General features: G+C 39.3%; 1 protein-coding gene across 4 annotated transcripts in view; it reads left to right on the forward strand.

The window, feature by feature from the left end:
* Positions 1-9,423: 9,423 nt before the first annotated feature.
* LOC121319347 (extracellular sulfatase Sulf-2-like) overlaps positions 9,424-20,942 on the forward strand; it is a 102,052-nt gene continuing 90,533 nt past the window's right edge. For all 4 annotated transcript variants that reach the window (XM_041256690.1, XM_041256693.1, XM_041256695.1 and 1 more), the window contains exon 1: positions 9,424-9,742. The gene's annotated coding sequence lies outside the window, so the exon portion shown is untranslated. The remainder of the gene's footprint in view (positions 9,743-20,942) is intronic.

Here is a 20,942-nt window from a genome sequence, read left to right on the forward strand (position 1 = left end):
TCTTGTTTTGTTTTTCGGGGCCGGAAGCGAGACGAGAACACTTCAGCTTGCATCGGAAAAATCTGGCCAATATGATCCTCCTTTGCAACTACTACCTTACTTGGGGCTGGCCCTGTTTCACCCAATAACAGCTGTTTGAAACATGGCCAGTCCCTCCCCAAAATGACAGGATAGGGCAGACTATCTGCGACAGCCACGACTACGCAGTCTGTCCGACTTCCCATAGTCACATATAATTTTGTGGTCGGATATACCTTGGTTTTTCCATGAACACAGGAAATAGCCACCTGGGCATGTGGCTGCCAAGATATACCTTCCACGAGAGCAGACCGAATCATAGTTTGCTCACATCCTGAGTCCACTAAGGTGTGGGCACTCTTATTACCAATCTTCACAGCAATGACACAAGGCCCCTCCCGACCCTTTCCCCTGGATTTACCTGCTTCGAGAGCCAGGTAGTGGGAAGCCACATCACACTCCATCGCCGCAGGGCAGAATCGCTGAATGTGACCTGGCTCGTGGCATCTCCAGCAGACCGGGGCCGAGGACTCCAAGGGAGCCGATCTGTCCCACTGCCCTTGAGCAAGCGGGGGGGATGAACCCCCTGTTATACCCCAGCTAGGGGCCATCCTCGGCCTCCACTGTTTGGGAGGGAGGTGGCCCATCGGGGCACGTGCTGGAACGGGTGTCAAGGATGGTCTTGGTGAAGGTGAAGGTGGAGGTGGGCTGGGGAGCTGGATCCGACTCTTGGGAGGAGGAGGGGTTGATGCTGAGGAGGGCGACAATGCGTCTTCAAAGGCCTCAGCCAGATCGATGGCCGCCTCCAGCGTGGTGGGCCGGTGCTGTACAATCCAATTCTGGGTCTCTGCCCCCATCACGCTTGTGAACTGTTCGATGTTAATCAGCTCTGCCACTTCCTGGCCTGATTTTTCGGTGGGGCAGAGCCACCGGTCAGATTGATCTTTCAGCTGTTGTGCTACCACGCAGGCGCGGGTAGCCGGAGGCCTTCGGTACTCACGAAACCGGCGGCGGAAGGTCTCCCCAGTGATGTTGTACCACCGGAGGATGGCCTGCTTAATCAGTTTGTAATCCTGAGCGGCGGTGTTGTCCAGAGCCCGGTAGGCTGCCTGGGCTTCGCCTGTTAAGCACAGGGCCAGTTGCAGGGCCCACCACTCCTGGGGCCACCTAGCCATTAGTGCCACGCGCTCAAACATGACCAGGTAAGACTCCGGGTCCTCCTCCGGTAGCATCCTCTGCAGCTTCGGCTTGGGGACCGAACCTATGGGGAGTCCATCTTCCCCTACCGCCGCTGGCCCCATGCCAGGTTGGTGCAGCTGGGCCACTGTCTGGATGAGTGAAGTGTAGTGGGCAGCGAGCTCCTCCTGCCTCTTCACCTCCCGGGCTTCCCTCCTCTGCTCATCATCCTCCCTCTGTTGGTTCTTTGGTAGTCGGATCCATCTCTAGTGATCCCTCTTCTGAACACCAAATGTGACGGTGCAGTGGGTGTGGGTGTGGAGCAGATGTCACAGAGTCACTTCTGAATTTGCAAATACCCTACCACAATGGTAGGGTGAACTTTATTAACAAAAAAAACACAGTTCAAAGCAACAAAAATATAAATCATAAGTCCCAACAGAGGAGTCCCTCTCAGCTCCTTGGGTGCACTCCTGGGGTGGTGAAAAGTGCAGGTGCTCAGGTGCTTAAGTGTCCAGTTCTGTTGTCCGGGGTGTGTGGTGTCCAAGGTGAAAAGTGCTGGCAGTGGTGCGGCAGCTCCTTGGCGTTAGGGATCACTCTGACAATAAACACAAACACGTAGCACAAAAATAACCAAATAAACAAACACACAGCTCAGGAACCTAGCTCCAGTATTACCTCAACAAGCCTCGCACTTACAAAATGACAGCCCTTATATACCAGGGGACTCTATCCCATGATCAGCGCGACTCAGCACACCTGCCAGTTGTCTAATGCAACACAGCTGATCACAGTGATTTTGTCCCCTAATATGGTCATTCCGCCCTGCACCAAGATGGCCAACTTCCTTTTCCGCCCCTCTCTCCAAGCCGGCCCATCTCTGAACAGGCATGCAAGTACCTCTGCTTAGTGCCCTCTTGGGTCGGGAGGGAGATTTGCAGCTCAGATCCTCACGCTCCCTGTCACAGGGCTACACCCCACTTTGTGTGGGCTGCATAAAATACATTAAAATAATTCAGTTTCAGAAGTGGACCAGGGTGAACAGCAAGCATTTAAACAGCAACCTTAAGGAAAGACAAAAGCTACAGGAGAGGAGTCATTGTCTGAAGAAGTGAAATAATCAAGCCTGTAATCTGTGACACCTGCTTGATGTGGGAAATCCGAGAAAACCCAGCGGAGCTAAACCAAGTGTGCGTAAAGTGCCGCGCGATCCAGGATTTGCATAAACTAGTAAGTATGCTAGAAATGGAGCTGGAAGAAGTGAGACAGCAACAGGATCTTGAGGAACTGGCACACCCACAATTCATGGAAGTCTGCATCACCCCTAACAGACTGAAAGCCACCAGGGAGATAGAAGGTCAGAACAGCTGGGTTCAGGTAGGCAGAAGCAGGGAAAAAAAGAAACTTCGTCAAACACCACCACCAGAAATCAAAACAACCAACAGATTTGAGTCACTTCAGAATTGTGATGAGCAGAACCAACAACAAGAGAATGAAAGGAACAACATCCAGGACCCTATTGACAGTGGTGACCAGACAGCAAAAAGAAGGGAGGTCATGATTGTTGGGGACTCCATATTGAGAAACACAGCAAGTTCAATTCGCAGTTTGGACCCCCTTACTACAACAGTGTGCTGCCTTCCGGGAGCCTCGGTCAAGCACATCACTGAGAACGTGGACAGGCTCCTAGAACGAACAGGAGACGACCCGGTAGTAGTCGTCCACATCGGTACAAACAACATTGGAAGAGACAGACCAAAATCCCTGCAAAATAAATTCAGAGAGCTAGGAAGGAAATTAAAAGAGAAAACCAAAACTGTGGTATTTTCTGGTATACTACCCGCACCTTGCAAAGGACCATATGGACAGCTGGAAATAATTAATCAAAACGAATGGCTGAAGACGTGGTGCACACGGGAAGGCTTCACCTATCTTGATCATTGGACCACATTCTACAACGAGGACTATCTGTATAGACGGGATGGACTGCATTTAAATAACAAGGGAACTAGTCTACTCGGAGAAAAGATCCTCGAGCAGGTTCAGAAGCATTTAAACTAGAAAGGAAGGGGGGAGAAATCAACAAAAAAACAGAAGGGAGACCACATCAAAACAAGAACAACAACTCAGGTAAGACAACCATTAAATGTATTTATCTAAATGCTAGAAGTATCAGAAACAAAATTCTAGAACTTGAAGCTACTGCACTAACAGGTAACTATGATGTGATAGGTGTTACAGAAACGTGGTTATCTGAGAGTGATGGGGACGAATATAATATTTGTGGGTATACACTGTATAGGAAAGACAGGCAGGACAGAAGAGGAGGAGGGGTAGCGCTATACATAAGAAACAGTCTTGAAGCCCAGGTGTTAAACCTGGACAAAGAAAATAAAACCGAATCAATATGGGTCAGAATAACAGACAAAAATTCAAAAGGCATAATAATAGGAGCATGCTATAGACCGCCAGATTCAGACGGTGAGCACAATAATCTGTTATACAATGACATTAGAAATGTGTGTAGCAAAGGAGAAGCCATACTAATGGGGGATTTCAACTTCCCCCAAATAAAATGGGAAAACCCGGTGGGTAGCGCGAAGGATGAAATAGAAATGGTGGAAATGACAAATGACTGCTTCCTAACACAATTTGTGAAGGCACCCACTAGAGGGGAGGCATGCCTTGATTTAGTCTTTTCAAATAACGAAGATAGAATAACTAAAACAGAGGTCAGAGAACCACTGGCAAACTCAGACCACAACATGGTCTCATTTGAAGTGTTTTTTAAATCCCCAAAAGTAAAGACTAAAGCTAAGGTTTACAATTTTAGAAAAGCAAACTATGAAGGCATGAAACAGAGACTAACAGAAGTAGATTGGAGTAAAATAGAGAAAACACCCACAGAAGAAGGATGGTTGTTCTTCAAAAATGTAGTACTAGAGGCGCAAAACAATTACATCCCTAAAGTAGACAAATCTAAATGTAAAACTAAATTGCCAAAATGGTTTAATAGATCAATTAAAAAAAATATTCAGCGAAAAAAGGCACTTTACAGAGCATTAAAAAAGGACCAAAAAGAAAGTACGCAGAAAGAGTACACGGAACTGCAAACGCAAGTCAAAAAGGAAGTTAGAAAGGCCAAGAGAGAAATAGAAATGAACATTGCTAAGGGAGCTAAAACCAATTCCAAAATGTTTTTCCAATATTACAACAGCAAGAGAACATTCAAAGAGGAGATTAAATGTTTAAGAGATACAAATGGCAAAATCGTAGAGGAAGAAAAAAAAAATAGCAAATATGTTAAATGATTACTTTTCACAAGTTTTTACAAAGGAAGATACTGACAACATGCCCCACATGTCATCCAGTTCCTATCCAGTTTTAAATAACTTTAGCATAACTGAGGCAGAAGTGTTAAAGGGACTAGGAGCTCTTAAAATAAACAAATCCCCTGGGCCGGATGAGATCCTCCCAGTAGTACTCAAAGAAATGAAAGAAGTAATTTACAAACCGCTAACCAAGATCATGCAGCAGTCTCTTGACACAGGGGTGGTACCGACAGACTGGAAAATTGCAAACGTAATACCGATCCACAAAAAGGGAAACAAAACTGAACCAGGTAACTACAGACCAGTAAGCCTGACTTCTATTATATGCAAACTTATGGAAACTATAATAAGATCCAAAATGGAAAATTACCTATATGGTAACAGGGTACTGGGAGACAGTCAACATGGTTTTAGGAAAGGGAGATCGTGCCTAACTAACTTGCTTGATTTTTTTGAGGATGCAACATCGATAATGGATAATTGCAAAGCATATGACATGGTTTATTTAGATTTCCAGAAAGCTTTTGACAAAGTCCCGCACAAAAGATTAATTCTCAAACTGAACGCAGTTGGGATTCAAGGAAACACATGTACATGGATTAGGGAGTGGTTAACATGTAGAAAACAGAAAGTACTGATTAGAGGAAAAACCTCAGAATGGAGTGTGGTAACCAGCGGTGTACCACAGGGATCAGTATTAGGTCCTCTGCTATTCCTAATCTACATTAATGATTTAGATTCTGGTATAGTAAGCAAACTTGTTAAATTTGCAGACGACACAAAAGTAGGAGGAGTGGCAAACACTGTTGCAGCAGCAAAGGTCATTCAAAATGATCTAGACAAGATTCAGAACTGGGCAGACACATGGCAAATGACATTTAATAGAGAAAAGTGTAAGGTACTGCACGCAGGAAATAAAAATGTACATTATAAATATCATATGGGAGATATTGAAATTGGAGAAGGAATCTATGAAAAAGACCTAGGAGTTTTTGTTGACTCAGAAATGTCTTCATCTAGGCAATGTGGGGAAGCTATAAAAAAGGCTAACAAGATGCTCGGATACATTGTGAAAAGTGTTGAATTTAAATCAAGGGAAGTAATGTTAAAACTGTACAATGCACTTGTAAGACCTCATCTTGAATATTGTGTGCAGTTCTGGTCACCTCGCTATAAAAAAGATATTGCTGCTCTAGAAAGAGTGCAAAGAAGAGCGACCAGAATTATTCCGGGCTTAAAAGGCATGTCATATGCAGACAGGCTAAAAGAATTGAATCTGTTCAGTCTTGAACAAAGAAGACTACGTGGCGACCTAATTCAAGCATTCAAAATTCTAAAAGGTATTGACAGTGTCGACCCAAGGGACTTTTTCAGCCTGAAAAAAGAAACAAGGACCAGGGGTCACAAATGGAGTTTAGAAAAAGGGGCATTCAGAACAGAAAATAGGAGACACTTTTTTACACAGAGAATTGTGAGGGTCTGGAATCAACTCCCCAGTAATGTTGTTGAAGCTGACACCCTGGGATCCTTCAAGAAGCTGCTTGATGAGATTTTGGGATCAATAAGCTACTAACAACCAAACGAGCAAGATGGGCCGAATGGCCTCCTCTCGTTTGTAAACTTTCTTATGTTCTTATGTTCTAATAATAATAAACTGTAAAAACAATATTCAATGTAGTTATGGAGTGTGCTGACGCAAATGGGAGTGAATGTGCATACCCAGTGTGTGACTAAACTAAAGTTTATTGATTGAAGGTAGCTTACATACAGTGTAAACAGGGAAGGAAAGGGGTTATTACCAGATAAAGTGCAGTGATCATTTGTTCCTGTATTGTGACGTGTTATCAATAAATATCACTTGTTAGGAACACAAACACCCTGTAGATAGCGGCGACCTTTCAACTGTGCGTATCTGCAACTAGTAATGAAGGACAACTACTGCCTACTTCTTCCCTAAGAAACCATAATTAAAACAAAAAATTAAAAGCATGGCCCCAGGACTGAATTTATCACTGCTGTGCACTAAGTTCTGTGCAGCTGGATGTCTTTGAGATCCGTGCGGTTTGTGTCATTTACAAAGTCTTTGATGATCTCACACAATAATCCACAGTGGAAATGGTGGTGTGATTTTCCACTAGAAACGCTATTTTTAAATGGTCTTTTATTTTTTTATTAACTGTGAACAAGCAGCTTTCTAATATATTCAATATTTCCCTTTTAGGGGTTAGTAAATATAACTTGAATATTCTTATTGTATTTAGGATTGTTGTTTGTCTATGTTTTTCCCCCGATATTTTCTTCACCTTTAAAATTTGATTGATCCCTGCTAGCCATTTTGTAGTAAAATTGGTTTAATGTACGTGTTTTGGTGCGTGCAAAACAAAGAATCTGCATGCAAACGAGGGTGCAACATTTTAACAAGCGATTAATCTATAATTTAAAAAAGAATAAATGCAGGACGCATTTATTACAATTACGACTCGTCATTTATTTAAACGCTGTACTCTCGTTTTAGCGTTCTTCATTCTGCATTTAATGAGAAAGTAAAGACTTGGACCATTTAAAAGCCTATTTAGTTGTTTCACATTAAAACCCCATAAATTAAAGTTATTTTCCCACACAGTGTAATTAAAAACAGTCACATTTTGCAGGAAAAACCAGCCAATTGGCAACACTGCAGCTGACATCCGGCAGGCCAGACGGAAGTCTCTCGCAGGCCGGATTTGGCCCATGGGCCTCTAATTGAAGAACACTGCCGAACACTATAATTACTTTGGTAACATACAACTGTCTTACACACTAAAGTAATGGATCAGTGGGTGGGAGTAAGTACAATATACACTCAAAGGAAATCTGGGTCAAGCTTCATTACACATGTTGTTGTTGTTGTTTTTTTTTGTTTTTAGTGTAACCTATTTTTAATCTAATAAATAAAGGCTAGCTAAAACTGCCCCTACTGTCAATTCTATCACTGAAATGACGATGCGTTTTTTTTTTTTTTTTTTTAAATCTAGTTTTATTTTTTTTAGTTGCAGATAGTTGCAGTATAATAATAGCCACTCAATGTAAAGTGTGTTAGCTTAGTTCTTGGATTGGCTTGAAACTTGGAACAACCACCAATGGGGAATTAATTGAGTGATGTTGACGTTTTGTCCAACATGCTGTACCTGGAAACCATCTTGGAGGTTTATATATATATATATATATATATATATATATATATATATATATATATATATATATATATATATATATATCACAATTTAATAGAGTGTGACTAAAATATTATTCCTCATGTAAAAATATGAATATAAAAAAGGTGTGCCTATCAGATTTTGGAGATGATCAGCTCAAAGTTGACTGACTGGTGGCCAAATATGTTTTTATATCTGCTTTTGTACCATATTGTACATTTCAAATAATAAATAAATAACAGCACATTAAGAGAAGCAATTTAGTCACAATATTCAATTGTGGTCATGTACCTATTTATTATTTATGCGATGCATTTCTGCTTTGTAATTACTGCTGTCTTTGTGAAAGTGGCTATACTCTCGAGGGAGGCATACAATAAACCATCCTTTATTCCCTCCGCTCTCTTCTTTGGTGTGTCTGAGCAAACTGATTTTAAAATTTTGACTTTGGCAGTGGAATGACAAGTTTAACCCTTTACGTTCCATTGAACTTAATTGCAGACCAGTATAGAGATGGTTACATTACCTTTGAAAGGATGTGCCTAATAAATTGCACTAGATTGAACGAATGTGGGAATGAACTTTTTAAGAATGACCATCTGCATGTTTCGGTGACTGAAAAAAAAAAAAAACTATTACAAAGTAAATGGATAATGTTACACTGCAAATACTTCATTCGATCACTGAAATAACATGTCACTGTAATAGCATTTTAACTGCGGTTTCTATTTAAACAGTGGCAATTCATTAAAAAGACTGGCCCTTTGCCAAAATCAACATCTCCGAGAGTGCTTGTGACCCTCTTTAGTGTATTTCGAATCTCTACAGCCTAACTGTACCACACAAGTAGTACAATGCAGTATTCCTGCACTCTAACAAATGGAAATGTGTGGCACCTTTCTCTGCTGTTATACGTGCTAACAACACTATCTCAAACAGTGTTTCATTTTTTAAAAAAAGGAAAAAGTTAAGAACTTGACTGTAAATGCAAACAACATGATATGCTGAATCTGCTTGCAAGAGTTCACAGGCAAACACCAAAAAAAGATGGTAATAAAAAAAATGGTAATAATCTTTTTTCTGCTTTCAGTAGACCTTGTGCAAAGCGAGTACATGCTGAGAGAACAGGATAATTAATCATTGGTTAGTCATTCGACACACTGTAGATTGATTTTTTGCCTCCTTTATTTTGCACAATACTTTTAAAAAATATGTCACCAGTACAGGAAATAACTTTTTATGCTTACTGCAATGTGCCTTGTTTATTCCCATCTGAATAAACAGGTGTGCAAAAAACATATAAACCGCACCTGTGTGACACTGATAGCTGCTTAACTTCCTACAATTTCTCACAATTTCACCCCAGCACAATCAAAGTGGATTGTAGTGGATTAATAGCTTACTAGTCGTCAGTTTGCTATTTCTCTGTGAAGGGATATTAATTAGCTTGTGTTTGTGTGTGTGTGTGTGTGTGTGATTTCTTTTAAAATTCCACTTGGTAGTTTACTCCCTTCCCCTCTCTCTCTTACGAACCCCATTACATCTGAAAGGTACCAGCCTCATGAATGCAAAGTGTCTGAGCTAAGCTCTTCCCTTGTCCTTTGCTCCGCCCCTGCCTCATAGAAAGCACTTAGATTGGGTCCAAGCTGTACAGCCCTTTCCCCTCTCTCTCTCTCTCTAGAGCGAGTGAGTAAGTGAGTAGAGCAAAGAGGCAAGCGAGTTTCAACAGATGGTTCGGTCACAGCCGTTGTTTGAATGAGGGCTCAGAGAGAGAGAGAGAGAGAGTGTGGGGAATTGAAACCATAGAGGGACTTTTCCCTTTCTCTACTCAACTCTATTGTATTTTTATAGATTTTTCTTTCTGTTACCAAAAATAAAAACACAGCTGTGTAGTCAGTCTGTCAGCAAGCAAGCCAGCAGTCAAGCCTGGCAGTGGTGGTGGTGGTGTGAACCCACAACTCCAGTCTGTCTTTACAGGAGGAAACCTGCTTTCTGTCAGAGTCCAGAGGATCAGTGCTCAAGGTATAGTGAATGCCCTACTTTATTTGTGGTTTCCCTGTGCTTGCTGTACACTTGCTGTGAGCTGTGGTGATGTAACTGTGCTGGGAATGTACTGTAGCTTAGTCAGCAGGATAAGAGGCAGGTACTGAACTGTAGAGAGGGTGACCCTTCTTTGGGTTAATGATACATGGCTACTATTCTTCAGAAACAAGCAGTGGTTTGTCTCCGCTATTCAGATGTTGTAAGTTTATATACACAAGTATACACTTAACCCCTTTAAAACCGACGACCAAGAAAACTGAGCTCTCCACACACCCTGGGAGCCTTTTTAGTATTTCTGAGCTGCTATAAAGATGCTATTTTTGCTTTTGGTGGATGATGAAGGTGGTTTGAACTTTTAATAACCTTTATTGTTTTTTGACAGTAGAACATGGAAGATTTTTTTATACAACTCCTTCTGTTTATTCATCTAACACCTATTATAGCTAACGTGGGAGACAGCCAGAGAGAGTTGGTTTTATACCCATCTGTTTAGTGCCAGGCATTTTCTCCTTGGGCAGCGAGAAGCTACTGTACAGTTAGAAGGCTGTTGAGTGCTCCAATACTACAGTAATTTCCAGTTTGAAATTGCACTGTATATGCTGTTCTGTACACACATTGTCTGTTTACAAGGCTTGAGGCAGACTTGACTGGTGGGATGGGAAACGAGACAATTATATTTTAATGGTTACAGTGCTCACTTTGCTTCAGTATTTACATTTGGTTCCAAATTCCCACAACTGGTTGAATAGTGTGACCAGCCCTGAAGTCTGGGCTCAGTGGCACCCAGCCTGACCTCCCACTATAGGTTTACCTCAGGAATAAAATGGAAAATTACCTGTATGGTAACAGGGTCCTGGTAGACAGTCAGCGTGGTTTGAGGAAAGGGAGATCGTGTCTAACTAACTTGCTTGCTTTTTTTGAGGATGCAACATCGATAATGGGTAATTGCAAAGCATATGACTTATGGTTTATTTAGATTTCCAGAAAGCTTTTGACAAAGTCCCCCACAGAAGATTAATTCTCAAACTGAATGCAGTTGGGATTCAAGGAAACGCATGTACATGGATTAGGGAGTGGTTAACATGTAGAAAACAGAAAGTACTGATTAGAGGAAAAACCTCAGAATGGAGTGTGGTAACCAGTGGTGTACCACAGGGATCAGTATTAGGTCCTCTGCTATTCCTAATCTACATTAATGATTTAGATTCTGGTATAGTAAGCAAACTTGTTAAATTTGCAGACGACACAAAAATAGGAGGAGTGGCAAACAATGCTGCAGCAGCAAAGGTCATTCAAAATGATCTAGACAAGATTCAGAACTGGGCAGACACATGGCAAATGACATTTAATAGAGAAGTGTAAGGTACTGCGCGCAGGAAATAAAAATGTACATTATAAATATCATATGGGAGATACTGAAATTGGAGAAGGAATCTATGAAAAAGACCTAGGAGTTTTTGTTGACTCAGAAATGTCTTCATCTAGACAATGTGGGGAAGCTATAAAAAAGGCTAACAAGATGCTTGGATACATTGTGAAAAGTGTTGAATTTAAATCAAGGGAAGTAATGTTAAAACTGTACAATGCACTAGTAAGACCTCATCTTGAATATTGTGTTCAGTTCTGGTCACCTCGCTATAAAAAAGATATTGCTGCTCTAGAAAGAGTGCAAAGAAGAGAGACCAGAATTATTCCGGGCTTAAAAGGCATGTCATATGCAGACAGGCTAAAAGAATTGAATCTGTTCAGTCTTGAACAAAGAAGACTACGCGGCGACCTAATTCAAGCATTCAAAATTCTAAAAGGGATTGACAATGTCGACCCAAGGGACTTTTTTGACCTGAAAAAAGAAACAAGGACCAGGGGTCACAAATGTAGATTAAACAAAGGGGCATTCAGAACAGAAAATAGGAGGCACTTTTTTACACAGAGAATTGTGAGGGTCTGGAATCAACTCCCCAGTAATGTTGTTGAAGCTGACACCCTGGGATCCTTCAAGAAGCTGCTTGATGAGACTCTGAGATCAATAAGCTACTAACAACCAAACAAGCAAGATGGGCTGAATGGCCTCCTCTCGTTTGTAAACTTTCTTATGTTCTTATATTCTTATGTTCTTATGTTCTTAATGTAAACAGGGCTCTGGTTTAATACAGCTTGACACCTCTACTGGTCTGAATGGGATAGGCTTGGTTTGTGTGACAATGGTGTCTTGATTCAAAACATGAAAAAATATCTGGCCAAACACAGTGTCTTCATTTCATTACAATTACAGATACTGCAACTTGTTGGCTTAATAAATCTACCAACCATAATATTAACACATCTAAAACTTCTAAAAAGTCTTTCTAAAAGGATATCAGTGAGGACAAATAGCTGGGATATGTAGTCTGTGATTTTAGATGGAAGGCCTGAAAGACAAACTGTTGCTGTACTGCAAAATGTTTCTAAGAAAAAAAATATGTTAAATTAAGACACAGAAATGGAGTCAATAGCCTTTTTTTAAAATGAAACTTTCCAATTAAAATCTGGCAGCGTTGGGTTAAACATATTGTAGACCTGAAGGAATGCTGTTTTAATATTTCCTTTGACCCATAAAACAATACCAATAAAAATAAACAGGAGTGCCAGCATTTCTTAAACTGTGTCTGTGTTCTGCACAGGCTAGCTTTTGAAACTGTCAAAAGTCTTGTGCTAAGCTGCTTCTGATGAACTCAAAAGAGTCCAAGAGCCCTGTTAGAGCTCCTTGTCAGAACCTGCATACACTTTAATACACATGTTTGACCCAGCACTGCACATGCCCTGCAGATAAGAATAAGGAAACTGGAATGCATGTTTTAAACAGTGACGTTGAGACAAAGTGTCAGGTTGATTGATGTACGGAAAAGACTAGGATTGTTCTTTGCTTAACTTTAAGTAAGGAGGGAGGATAAGAAAGATACATTACACTTGCCATTTACATAGAGCCCCCAGGAGGGTTCCATTCAGGTTACAAACAGTGACATGAAGTAATTTATAAACACATAAATGCCAACATCCATGCCAAACAAATGCCAGACATACAGTAAATCTCAATTAAAACAATCCCTGGTGCAAAGTTTGAGGTAAAAGTAAGCCAGTTGATGTTTTGGCTGATAGTTTGAAGTCAGGAGTGAATCCAATACAGTATATGGTTTATCGAAGTATTGGAGGGGCTCCAAAAAGGTGTGATTGGTTTTGCTCACATTTTTGTATGTTTGTCAAGTTTATCTAAAAGTTTAAACTGGAGTCTAGGCAACTTGTTAAATAAGCATCTTTGTTTTACCAGCAGAACTTATGTCTTCTATAGATTAAATGTTAAACAGGGACATTTGTCTCAGTAACATGTGGCATATTCAGAAACTAGTGGACACTTCTCTGTCATCTGCTTGGTATTTAGAACTCATTTACGTGTCTATAACAATCTAAAGTAAAAATTAAAAAGAAAATAAGGGGTTGATTTGATCAACCTGTGCCCGATTTGGAAAAGCCCAGCTGATTTTGTTAGAGCTCTTTACAGCACCTGGGAATAATCCTGTGTTGCATCAACCACTTAGCCATGGGTATCATGGGATTAATTATAATTATAATGATGCGATCCAGGGTGACGCTGTCGAGAAATGCAGCTGTATCCTGCCCCAGCAGGGTATTGGTTCCATCAAACTCAAGTACAGCTGTTGCCTTCACCAGTTTAGTGCCTAAGTTAATTCATTCAACTTTATAATGCAAGGCTGTGTCATGAACTCCCTTATGAATGAATTACCTTTAAATAAAAGATTTTTTTAAGCTTTACCATTTCGCTGCATCCATAGGGAGGCAGTGACATTCTCTGTGGTGTTGCTTCCAAATATATGAGGTTTATCAGTAGGGCTTCTTTATGCCTGGGGACACCCTCAACACACACAACATGGGGTCCAGTAAACTGCCTCTTACACAAGACCTGAGAAGTTGAAGATCAGCTGAATTCTCATCATCTATGTGTTTAAAAAAAAAAAAACATAAAAAAAAAAGAATCACACTTTTGTCTGATCTCTCACGGCAGCAGGCTTTAAAGGGAGTTTTCAATAATGATTCAAAAAGCGTAATCCGTAGGTTTTCATAATCAGCCTTTTACGTGGGCTGCACTACATCCTGTTACTGTGTAACCAGATCTGCATTGGATTCAGTGAGCACCATTCTCAACCTGCCAGTGTACAGACTGGAGACCCAAGACGTACAACCAAAATAATGCATTCATTACAAAGATTAGTGAAGGGAGGTTAATTAACATTATGCAGGGGCCACTTGAGTGAGGTGTCTCCAATTGGACTGTAATTACACTGCAATTGCATATAGTAAAGACAATATAAATACACAGCTGTTATATTGTTAATACAGTGTAAATACTTTTTTTTTTAAATGTACAACCTTTTTTTTGCATTTAAAGATGCAGTTGCATTGTAACTGCACAGGCATCAGTATGATGAAGAGACATTTTGAATTGGTACTATTACACTTGCAATAAGATGCTTAGACATTAAATGTGGAATTAATTCACGTTCATACAAATTCAAAACTAAGTCATGCATTATATTGGTTTAAAGTACAGCTCTTACATCTGGATTTTGAACCAGCACATGTGCATCTTATCATTTAATAACATTTGGAAATGCCTGCACTGTAATACAAACTGGGTATAGTCCTTGGCCTGATCAAAGGTCAGCTTTGATTACAGCTGTGTGGAATAGTTAGCAATAGCTCAAATCCTCACCAACTGACAAATGTGAGCATGTAGGAACTTCACATATAGGGTGCTGTACAATCTCATATCCGCCCCACACAGGGTCTATCTGGGCGCTGTGACCTTTGAGTTTGTTGAAAATAAGCTTGAATCTCACAGCAGTCTATTCTGTATGTTTGTAATATATAGTGATATGATACTATAGCAAATCCTAACTCATTTAAATCTGATACAAGCCACCTGATAGAAAGACATTTCAGATGACAGTAGAACAGCAATATTGGGGACTATACATTACAATTTTAATATATAATACTTTATATAGAAGCTTAACTAGGGAGAACACAGAGGTCGTCGATATGGACATTTTCAGACGAGTTTCACCATATGGGGCATGTGTTCCACTCTTTAATTTCACATGTACCTCACACCTAGCCTGGAACCGTATCCCAATCCCACTTGGTTACTGTGTCTTGGTTACTGTGAACTACAAAGATCTGACACACCTCCCCAGGATTTGGCACATTATATGTCTATAAAACAAACGTGTACTCAGACAGCAGTCCTTTCTAAAAGCTTGCTCTGAATAGATCATTTTGGATGATAGCACTTTTTTTCTTTTTCAATCGCTGTTGACCTTCTCTGTGTTTTGGGCTGCCCTGTTTCAACAAGCTGAAAACCTTCTACAGTTTTCATTTTATCTCATCTGTAAGACAAAGTTGAGACAGATGACACATCTACATGTGTTTGTTTATTAAAAGGTTAATGTGGGCCTGGCAAACAAATTATTGAAACATTATTTACTTCTAATGTTTCTGCTCTGGCAAAATGAGAAGTGAGAAAGCCGCAGTTTTGCAGGATAATGTAAATGTCATACCCGGTACTGAGAAGATCGCTTCTGCCTGGGTAGGAGGAAGCGCACTCTTGTGTGGCAATGAGGCATTCATTGTTTTCTTTTCACACAGCGCAGATTTGTCAAGCCTGTTTTACATTACCTCCAATCCTTTTTATCTGAGCTGTCTGTCCATGCTGGAATTCTGTACAGGGATTTTGTCCGGGTTTTGTTAAGCAAGTTCTCCAGCAGAGCACTGCAGGAAAAAAGGAACTAGATGGATTTAACCCTTTGTTCTCTTGACCCGGCAGTGCTTCAGTGTCAAAAGTGGTTAACATTAGTGTCTCATAAAGTGACTTGGCTTTTTTTTTTAAGTAAGAAACTTAACTTACCACATGCAATTGATCATACAACCTCAAAAGATTTCACTATTATGTTTATTCTGGGTTTTTATACAGTATAAAAAATGTAATATATATTAAAAGCAGATTCAACAAGTCGGCCGTAATGCTTTTTTGATCCCAGAGTTGACTCTCTTTATGACCCTTTCATGTAAATTGCAGCACATTCTTGTATTTTTTTTGTGTCTGTTCAGCTGAGATTGAAGCAATTTCCCACTCACAATTTAAGCTCCTGCTCGGTTAGAGATGTTATGTTCACCTTTGTAATCCGCTGGGGTAACCTCCCATTCTCTTGCTCTTCAGCACTGATAGAGGCATCACAAAAGCAGCTGCCTTCCTGTTAGCAGTTAACAAGGCATCCAAGGGTCTGGAGCTGCACTACTCCCCCAGTTCACACACCCCTTGTCGAGGTTCAAGTACAAAAGCTGGAAGTTTCAGTTGGGACACTTTACCCAAGTCTTACAACTTGTTATCAGATTGACATTTTCTGTTCCAATTAAAGAGAGTAAAGTTTACATTCTGCACTCTTAGATGTGACTCATCAGTAACTATAAGCAGTTGGTCACAAAACTAGAAAAAAAAAACAACTAAATAAACAGTTTGGTGTTTTAGTAGTTCAGTTTTGTATTTTTCTCAATGCTAGCCTTGTTACATACAGTAAATAAAAGTATACTCAAATCCTTTTTTTTAAGTATTTAAAACTCTTCAAAATATTCTAAAGAAAAGCTACAGTACCCTGCTAGGCCAGCAAATAATCTCCTTTGTGACTGTATGTTTCGTGCTTATGTGATTTTAAGTGCTATTGAAGGACCCTTTTAAATCGTTTTAGACTAATTTAGCTCAAATTCAAATTAATAGCTGTGTATATACAACACAATCCAGAGTAACCATAAATATTTATGGATTATTTCACTTTTCGGCTCATCTGTGAGTAACGTCAGCCCGCTGGGTTTTGTTGTACGTATCAGAATCTCTTTATTTGAAGGCTTCCTATTCATAATTTAAAGTACACTTCACAAGCAGAGATTGTCAGTCTTCCATTTGCAGTCAAGTCAACAGAAGCTTTAGGATGCCACAGCCACTTAGCATGTCAGATCCCTGTCTGAACCCTGGTCTCTGAAGTGAAACCCTGATAAATAATTACTATGCTTTGCTTTCTTGTACTGTAAAACTGCTATGTCATGTTTATTTTTTTAACACTGTAGTTGATTGTAGTTGACCCTATCTTAGGGTAGTGAAACAGGCGCCAAAAATAAAATAATGATAAATAGTAGTGATACAGCATGCTCTGATATTACTGAAAGGGTTTTTAAAGATTTGTATTTTAATATACATCTGAAGTAGCAAAGCTGTTGCTTAAATCCCTTTATGGTAGTAAAAACACTTTCGCTAAGCAATATAATTCCAGCAAGTGATTTTTAATGTCTCCTTATTTGTTGCCCAGTTTACTATACTTTGGACGTGTACATTTGCACACTGGCATTTTGGCAAACTGCTACCTATGCTGAAAAAAAAAAAAAAAAAATACTGTAATAAAATAAGATGCACATGTCAATACTTTTTCTATAACCAGCCCCCAATATGATTTTAATTAATTATCGGGTTTCTCTTATCAGTTAAAAATATTTATTTTTTGTTTTATTATCTCTTCTTGGAAACTGCCTCTCTTTCTCTCTCTCTCTCTGTGGCAGACTGAAACCACACAGACGCACTCTGTTTGTTTTTAAAACAAGCAACATTTTCTCAGAATTCTGAAGCTGCTTTTTTATTTTATTTTTTTTTATCATTTCCTGTGCGCACCACCTGCCTCACAGCCCACCAAGTACTGTAAAGTCACTGCGTTTTCTATTGAAATGAGTAAGCAGGGTAATTTGACTGCAGTTAAATCGCACTGTAACCACAGCAAAATATTCCTGCAAGGTAAATCATATCTACAGCTCTTTCACATTGTGGCTAAGACCGTTGCTTGTGGTGCACAGGGTCATCGGTTCACACACAGCCTTGGTATGGATATTATCACAGTTATCTTATCGAATGTTTTGTTCTTCTTGTTTAGATTCACTTTATATAATTTTCACATCACAGGGATGTGAGGACTGAAGCACAGAATGATACAAAGCAAATCTAAACATTCGATAAGATAACTCTAATACAGTATTGTGTACCCATACTCAGTCTTCCTTTAAGTGCAGTGCCAGATCTGATAGCAGTGAAGCATTATTGACAAGAGTAATGTACTGTAGGAAAGCTCTCATCCAACTGTGGAGAGAGCCAAAGGGACTGTCACACACACACACACACACACACACACACACACACACACAACACACACACACACACACTTTAGGTTAATTGATTACATCAATTTAAAAGCTGTAAAACACCTTGCTTAGAGATGTGATCATTCAGTATCAGTGTTTAATTGTATTATCACATATACATACATTGGAGATGAGTGGTAACAGTAACGAAAGCACAGTTCTGACATTTCAAGTGATTTGTGCTGAATATGCTTTATCAATGTCATTCATATAATTCACCATAAGACACTCAATAATGCTGTACTTTGCCTTGTAATCTGTACTGGCTTTGTAAAATCAAATCCTATTGATTTCAAGCACATAAGGAAAAATAGTTTGATTTGAAATAAACGTTTTGGATGGGGCTAATCAAGGTTATTCACTTATTAAATCAGATTTAGATTCAGCTCTTTTTGCACAGGAGTAGACCTGTTTCGATCCCGACATGGAAAACCAATATCTGCTGCAAATGTGGACAGTCTGTTTCACATACAATAGTTTGTCATAAGTTTTACAGTATTTATTTAATGGTAGATTTACACTAAACATGTATTACAATATTTATGTGTACACATATACACATTCTGAGCATCAAAAGAAACTTATCACTTATATTTGGATAAAATTGACAGTGTGTGTCTGGCTATACTGTCTCACCAGGTTTGAAATTGCTGGCTAAGATGGCGAGCCACAGTACGCTGCCCTAGTCCAGCCTCCAACATGCTGGTTGCACGAAGGCGCTGCTCTCTTGAGACGTGGCATATTGTTTTTTTTCTGTGATTTTCTTTATTGCTTTTATTCAAGCTTGAAATTCAACAGCTGAAATCACTGTATATCCAGTGTCCAATAAACTGTCTCACTAATTAAGTGATTAAGTGCATATGCTATTAACTCAAGCGTGTCATGGTCAAGGATGAATGATCGAGTAATTAAAAAGAAGCCAAAAACATTTCGTCATTGTCATATATATATATAATATATAAACTCAAGGCTGGCCTGTTAGATTTGTTATTCGGCATGTTGCTGCTGCTGCTGCTGTTGTTTTTAGGGCACATCTAAGGACAGCAACAGTGTTTCAGTGAGCCAGTGAATGCCTGGTGGCCCTGCATCCTAACATTATAAAAGGGGAAGAAGCTTGATTTTTCTGGAGCTCAAAAGCCACGAATGACTAAAGAAGCCTGGCTGAGTGAACGCAGCAAGACACTTCAGAAGAAGCATCTGTACTGACGTTAAATAAATTACAGGAATTTTCCAATTAATATTTTATCTGGAGGAAATGTGGAAGTTGTGCTTCAGTGGGCGAGTCCTGTTTTGCCTGTTTTCTTGCAGTTGCAGATTCAAGGTTGCATTTTTAAATCAGTCGCATTAGGAAATTCCATTGTCTTTAAGCGCTGGCTGGCAGCATCCAGTCCTCACACGATGCAGATTAACATTTACTACCCCCGATAGGAATTCGTGATGTATTTTATTTGTAGTCTTGCTAACTCTTACCTGCACCAGATATGAAGTAATAATGTATTTTATCTGTAGTCTTTGCAATCATTTGTTGTTGTTATTTCTTGATTCAATTTAGAATCCAAATTGATTGTTTTGAGAGAGAGAGAATTTAGCCCTCACATTACAGTATGTCTCAGTTTATCATTTAGCACAAATGTTACAATTGCAGTGTTTTATCCACAACTGTAAACCACTTAATAGTAGTACATTTAGAAACACTGAATTAAACTTAAATTCAATGACAAGCATTTCAACAAAGCCCTCTCAAAGTCCAAAGTCTGCGATGTCTCTCTCTGCGAACTATATATATATATATATATATATATATATATATATATATATATATATATATATATATATATATATATATATATATATATAAATAAAAGTCGGGCCTTTCTGATGGCTGTACTATGTTTGTTTAAACATAGTTTTATCATGTGTCATAAGTATTTTTATATTATTATTTCATGAGACCGTAAATGACTATTCTGTTTCGAGGTGCCAATTTCGAGGTGCAAACTGATTGAAATCAGTAGCTATATCAGACTGATTCAAATCGTGCTCCGTGTTGTCAATTTTCTTCTAGCCTGCCTCTGAGATAAAAACTGGTCATGCTCTGAGCCGCAGACTTCATTATTAATTATTCCTTCATCAGGCTGGGTTTGACATAGTCATGCAGGAGCCTGAGGTAGCATCCATCCAGGCTTCTCCCTCATTAATCTTTCATCTTTTCATATATATATATATATATATATATATATATATATATATATATATATATATATATATATATATATATATATATATGCATAATGCTATGTATATATGCTATGTATTTTTAATCTGTAATCTCAGCTCTTCAACACAACAGCATTTTCCATGGCAAAACAGTCTGTAATTATCCCCTCATACTCTCCTTGAAGTACATGTTTTACAGCACTCACGGCATCAGAATATCTGTCTTGCATTTGAAAAGACAACGATTGTTGTATTGCGAAAGGGAATTGTCTCAAAACACCAGAAGTGCTGTGGTACTTAAACTGTGGATATAGTATAAATCTGTATTGTACAATATATATCGTTATACAGTATAGTTTAATACTTGACTAATGAAGACACATCGCATATTAGTGGGTACAAGAACTCAAAACTGCTTTAGAGAACTACTGCATCTGCCTGCCCTGGGCACACTTCAGCATGACTAGATCACTGTAGATCAGAGCTGCTTCCTTAACAGTATATTGCAGGCTGCTACAATTATTATTTTTTTCTCCTAAACTCTGAAAAGTGGCATAGAAGAAAGATTAACTTGAAGCTGTATGTGCTGCAAATAAGACTTTAATGATGCCTTTAATGCCGTTCCCATCATTGAAAAGCCTGTTATTCTCAGTACCACCTGTTTGGACCCAGT

Source organism: Polyodon spathula, chromosome 8 (assembly GCF_017654505.1).
Source record: "Polyodon spathula isolate WHYD16114869_AA chromosome 8, ASM1765450v1, whole genome shotgun sequence".
NCBI lineage: Eukaryota > Metazoa > Chordata > Actinopteri > Acipenseriformes > Polyodontidae > Polyodon > Polyodon spathula.